The following is a 6,965-nucleotide window of genomic DNA, read 5'->3' as shown; positions in this document are numbered from 1 at the left end:
GTTAGAAAGAACAGCTCTGCCAGACGAAATCTCATCTGTTCCATTCCTAGCTGCATTGCAAAGAAATGAAGTGATTTAAGGGCTTTATCTGATTTATTTTAGTTTTCCCTCCCCTTCTGGTTCCCAGTAGCCCTGTTCCTGAAAGCATGCTGCCAGGTCCCCCACCAGAAACAATTGTTTTTTCTCCCTGCTGGCATCACTGCTTTCCCGGAGGGAGTGCAGGGTGGTGCCCCCTCTGCCAGGAGGGGACAGCACAGCAGCTCCTCCAGTCTCACCTGCCAGGTGAAAGGAGCCTTGCACACTCTTCCCCACAGGGCAAAACTTGGCTGCTGCAGCTGGACCTGAAAGAGAAAATGAAGCTTCTGGGGTTTCTATTTCCCTGATTTAATTTCCCTATTAAAACAAAAAGAGAAAGAAAAAAGAGAAATGTGTTCAGTAAAAGAGGCTGGAATCAGACCATGGACTTCATACCAGAGCACAGTCTTTCCAAATAGACCTGCAATTTATTTCTACCATTATTAGGTTAAGGGCAAACTGACAAAATTCACATTTTACTGCAGTTTCAGTAATGAACGTGGTGGAAAATGGGGTTTAATTGGCAGCTCTTCTAATTATATTACTTTAAATGCTGGAACAAATAATCAAAGAAACTATTTATAAGGATGTAGAAGATAAGGAGAGATGAGTAACAGCCAGCGTGGATTTTTCAAGAACAAATTGTGTCACACCAATGCAATTTCCTTCCCCCACAGGATAATAGACCTTGCAGATGTGGAAGAAGCAGTAGATGTGATATATCTTGAGCACAGTGAGTTTTCTGACACTGTCTCATATAACATTCTGATAAATAAGAAAAAAAAATGTGGACTGGAGGAAACCTACTAGAAAGTGAGTGCAAAACAGATTAGAAAACCATTTTTAAGAGAATAATTATTCATGGTTCACTGTCAAAGGCTGCATCAAGTGGGTTCCACAGAGCTCTCTCTTGGCCTGGTACCATTCATTGTGAATGAACCAGAAGGGATTGTGGCTATCAAATTGCACATTGTCTGCTCCAGGAAAGGACTAGTGTTCCAGAACTGGAAAAATAGGACGCAAATCAAGCAACACAACCATTATATTATACAAATACCCAGCAGCAGAAGTTAAGAATAATTGGTTTGGTACTACAGCTTTCTAGGTTTACATCTAGTCAGAAGATAAACATGAAAACTGAAGAATAATTTTTTTCCCCTTTAGTCAACATGTGTAAACCCTCACGTCATTTCATCCAGCTAGGTTTTGGCCACTTAACTTTAAGGAACATGTAGGCTAATGAGGTCCAAATATGAGCAACAAAAACAATGAAAAATCTGGCAACTGGCAGAAAGAGCTGGCCCTGGATAATCTAGATAGAAAAAGATTAATGCAAAACACAGCGGTGGTTTTTGTAAGTGATCTTTGTAAAGAGTCTCTTCCCTGTGGCCACAGTGAAGAGAACAAGAAACAAATGGTTTATAATTTAGGAAGAGTTTCATTTCAGACATTCAGGAAAAAAATCCAGTATTACAATGGAATAGGTTCCTTGGGGATGCTGTGGAGTCTCCTCCACTGAGAGAACATCCATGTACAACGTGGTGTTGTTCTAGAGTAGGGAATGGACTAGATGACCTGTAGAGATTTCCTTCAAATCCACTTTTGTATAATCACATGAATTCTATGAATACCACAATCTAGTCATGTTTAATAAATTAAACTGTAAGTAAGGAAAAAAATCTCCTAAACCTTGAACTAGGTCTGAAAACATTTAAATGTAGTAATAGGCTATAAATTTACTTTCACTCCCTAAGGAGATTTTATTGCCACAAAGACTAACATACCAGAAGCCTCTTCTAATAGTTAAGTAACTACAAGACACTGACAGGTTTTTTGATTCATATTCTGGAAGAAGGAGTTCATAGAAAAAATTTGGTTGCATGAGAAATACAGGTTAGGTCAGTCTTCTGAGTTCTACGTGTCTTCAAAATGTTTCTAAATCCTCATATGTCTTAAAAAATCATTTAAATACATATGACCAGAATGAAGGCAGAGATGATGCAGAAAAGTTGTGTGTGACCTCATCAGCTATTCAGAGAGCAACACAAACTGTGCCCATTTTCTGTGTCAGACATCCATATTTTATGTAGAGCAGAAAGTACTTTATCTATAAGTTGATGGAAGGGACCCTGAGAGATTTCCTTTCTATACCGTGAGTACAACAGAGAGAAAGAAAAACTTTCTAATTAAAATCTTCCTAAGAAAGAGTGGTTTCAAGGAAAAGAATAATTATTGCTGTAAAATGTCATACCAGTAAAGCAATCCAAGTTATCAACTAGGGTTTTAATTTTCTTTTTGCATCACCAAGCAGATTCCATAATACATTTTCATATAAATGCCTAGGTTTCATTCCTTCTCACTTGGGTTCACTGCTGTGTTTTAGGGGAATGAGTCCTCCTGCTCATTTTGATGAGCAAAACCTGGTGGAGGGAAATAAAAGCCACCAACTACTTTCTGTCTGGAGTGAAACTAAGTAATTCACTCTATGAGTTTGAGCTTAGGAGAAAATAAGGTCTGAATGAAGAGCCTTTGTCAAAGTCTGTACCCCAGCAGTTCATGGGGTTCACACAAGCCACATTTGTTCAGAGCAGTCCCAAGGGGACAATGCAAGCCCTGTTTTACTACCATAGGGTATAAAGTGGTATCAAGTAATGAATCCAAATATTTCCCTTCTGAACTCAGCCCAAAGCACTTTAAAAGTTTTCTAATATAAAATAATATACCATGAAGTGGAAATCTTTCTGATATTTTGTCATTTTAAGCTGTGGTAATATATTTTCCCTGGGAAAATATAACTCTGCACTCATTGTGTGCTTTTTTGTTTTCTGTTTAATCTGTGATGCATATCTGAATGGAATTTTTGCCTGTAATTCTATAAAATTTACTCTGAACCACTGCTTATGCTCTGCTGATCACAACTCTGGTTTAAGGATTGGTTCTTATTTTTCAATCTTCTCTTCACTGCCCTTTTGCTCTATTAGAATATGAGGAGTAAAAGGGAAAAATTTTGCACATTTAACACTTTGTTTCCCATGGACTATGGGATCTTGTTATCTTACATGGGCCAACAGGAAATCATACTGCTGGAATGACAGATTTAATAAACCTAATGGATAGAAAGAGGTTCATGGATTGATATTTTTGCTCTTTAAAGTTTTTTAGAGTTATCTGCTATGTTTCAGATGTGACAGTTACAGCAAAAAAAGAACAAGGACAAGGGGTAAGGGTTTTAAACTAAAAGAGGGCAGGTTTAGATTACATATTAGATAGAATTTCTTTACTGTGATGGTGATGAAACACTGGAACAGGTTGCCCAGAGAAGCTGTGGGTGCTCCATCTCTGGAAGAATTCAAGGCAGGTTGGATGGGGCCCTGAGCACTTGGTTTGGTGGAAGGTGTCCCTGCCCATGGCAGGGATGTTGGAATTAGATGATCTTTAAGGTCCCTTCCAACCCAAGTCATTCTGTGAATCTAGGAAGAAGGAGGCTTGATCCTCAGCCAGTGTACATTTATGTAACTGTGAAATCCTGAGTCACGGTTTACATACCTTTATGTCAGGCCAGACTTGATCATGTCTCTAGACCATAACCTTTGGCTATTGCACTCCACCAGTCACTGATTCTAATGAGTGTTTAAAAATTAGACTGATTGAAGAAGCCTCATGTTATTTAATTCAGCTTCTTCAGGAAACAGCTTCACTTGTTTTCAGCCCAAATCAAGTCTGAATATATTTCCAAAAGTGATTTTAAAGGAAAAAGTATGGCAATTGCACAAAGGCTAAACTGGGCTCTGCTCCTAGAATTGCTTAGCATCTTCCCAGGTGCACAAGTATATTGTAAAATCAGCTGCTAAGATGATGTTCCTTGTCTAAGTTTACAGTCAGTTGGAGCTACCCCTATTCGGATATGTTAAAAGCTCAAAAATCATAGGGAAAGTCCATGTTTCATCCATGCTTGAATAAGACAGAAGTGGAGAAGCACTGTTTAAAGGATGTCACAGGAGAGGTGACTGGACTTGTAGCTCCTCTGTGTCTAACAACATAGACCCTACACAGGCTGCAGTCCTTGCAAGGTGAAGGAAACAAAGTGCATGAGGTAAAAAATTGATGAGGAAAGCAATGTCAGAAAGAGGTGTGAGCTCTAAGCAGGACATTCAGTGGTCTGAGTTAATGCCTGGGAGCTGCTCTCTACATGGGACAAGAGCAAACCAGATGTCTGAAGTACCCTGCCAGGAGCAAACCAGGAATATCTGGAGTCCCTCTGCCTTTGAAGTAAACATGACTTTAAACATGAATACATAAAACAGAGCACAGCTATTTGTAGGAAATCAAAAGTAAATGAAACAGGATGAGCTTCCATGAAATAGCATGAAAACAAAGAAGACAAAGCAAACAAACAGGAATGTAAGTAAAGCACAGTCAGTATTTGTAATACAGTCATTAACCATGCTTTGTGCTTCTGAATGCCCTTTATTAGCTAGCCTTAGAGTCTGCAAACATTAAGGATTTGTCTACAGAGAGGTTGTGGTAGTAGATGATTTATTTATTGTGCTGTCACTTTTGTCTCTGCTTATACTTCTGCAGTGTCAAGTCAGTTTACTCTCTTTATGGATGCAGTGTGCTGTGGCGTGTGTGTACAGATGTGGAATCAAACCAGGACTGTTCCAGAGCAGGCTCATTCATAAGCAAATGTGCTCTGTCTGCACAGCTCACACAAGGAACCCCCACAGCCAGCACTGACACCGTGCACACCCCACGGACCCAGCAAGGACAAATCCCAGGGGCTCATCACCACCAGCACCAACTCCTGCTCCAGCCAGGTGTCCATCAGGACCATTCCTCACTGCATCCACTGAGCTGCGTGGGGAAACAGGGAAGAACTGCCTAAAACCCTTCCAGTGGAAGTCTTTGGGTCTTTTGAAAACTCTGTGCTTGGTGCCTGAAATCGTGGCTTTGATACGGTTGGCATTCAGACCTGGGGAGTTTTCCTAGCTTTTACTTTCTCATTTTTATAGAAAGATATTATTTAATAACAGCTGAGCATTAGGTGTTACCACAGGGATTAGTTGTACACAGCAGTGATCTAGAAAATAACGTTTTCTAGCGATACAAAAAAAAAAAATCCCTCTTCTTTTGTGTTGACTTTTTTTTCTCCTTTAGTGATGAGCTTAATGTCTGTGAGAAGTGCTTGGAAGTCCTGTCTTCTTAAAACACAGATGGAAGAAATTAAGTGTTGCTGTAGTGGTACAGTCAATACCAACATGTTGCAAAAGCCTTGTCACTTTACATTACACACCCTGATGAGACACAGGCTGAGAGATCTGTGTCTGAATGGTTTCATGGTGGTAGGAGGGTCACACATGAAAGTAGCCCCTTTCCCTGCAAGGCAGCTTGTTCTCCCAGGAGATAATCAGGATTTTCTTCCTGAAACAGTTAGTGGATCTCTGTGCTTTAACAGCCTCTCACACACAGGAAAGGCCAGGGACACATTCTTTAGATGTGATTGCTTCGAGAGCTCAGAAAAAAATTGTGGGGACTAGAACGGGCGTATGGGATCCAGTACTTTGATGTTTCCATTCTGCTACTACCTCTATATTTGTGCTTTCTCTCCGAAACTGATGGATTCATTATGCTGCAACACCTGCTTTAGGCATTTTGCAGAGGCCATGGCAGAAAATGTACATATATTACATTGTCACTGAACTAAGTGAGCTGCACTTACTGCTTCCTTCCCACACAGGGAAAGATGACAGACCTGTTTTCCCCAGCACGTTTCTTACACAGAGATGGTGCTTTGTTAATAAGCCAAGCCCAGTATTTTAACAACTGTGAGGTGAAGGGTTGAAGCAGTAATATGCCTTAAGGTCATGTGGCACACGGTCATATTTTAATTACCACTGCCTGAGGCTATCTCCACAGGTATGTTTCCTTCCTGCATAAAACATGAACCTGGGAGTGATTTCAAAACACACTGTCAAATAGTCTGTGACTCCAACAGGATGTACACCATATCAGACTTTAATCCAAGGGCAAATTTTATTTTTGTGTTTTATCTTGAAGGCTCAGAGAGGTGAGAGAAAGAAACACTTTTCTATTGGTAAACTAATAATGTTTAGTAACACAAGATGTATCATATGTTCTAGAGATCTTTCATTTCCTTAATAAATACCAAGCACAGCAAGCTCTCAACACCAATATCCTTTCAATAAAAGGTAACCTTATATGGTCACTACATGATACATGATTTATAAGATGTCATGTTAAAGTAAACTCAAACTCACCAAACACACTAAGGAAAGGAAATGGTTGTCTGGCTCCATATGGTGTTTTCATGTTTCTATTAAAACCAGACTATTCAAACACTGTGGATACCAGCACAGATTTTAGCTCTAAAGGAAGGATAAAGAGAGTCTTATCCATACCATCTGTATCAATAGCATAAAAATTGCTGGCAACACATGAATGTGGTTAAAACACTTAGGGTCATCTTACTGTTGGGGATTAAAAGGCATTGCTCCCACAGAATGGTTTGCTCAAAGAGCTATCATGAAAGTGAATAACTGAAACCCTTTGCTAGCCAAATACCACGGAAAAAAAGAAGAGGGATAGTTGAGCTGGAAAGACCACTTCTTTTGGTACAACCACCTTTAAAGTAGGATGTAGCATTGCAGAACTTGAAACCTAAACTTCACTATAGTACTTGAAACTTAAATCCAAGCTCCAGATTTTTGTCCAGTCATACTATTCTGACTGAAGATCTTATACTGCCTCTGCAAACATCTTCAATTTACAAGTTTATCCTGTGCCTTAAATTAATAAAAAGTTCCTCATTTATTATGGACGACCATAAAAAGAAATCTAGGACACTGAAATAATTTTTCACCAGCAGTTCC

This window comes from Sturnus vulgaris, chromosome 6 (genome assembly GCF_052056855.1).
Source record: "Sturnus vulgaris isolate bStuVul1 chromosome 6, bStuVul1.hap1, whole genome shotgun sequence".
Lineage (NCBI taxonomy): Eukaryota > Metazoa > Chordata > Aves > Passeriformes > Sturnidae > Sturnus > Sturnus vulgaris.
The sequence above is the reverse complement of the archived record's forward strand: the minus strand, read 5'-3'. Positions refer to the sequence as shown.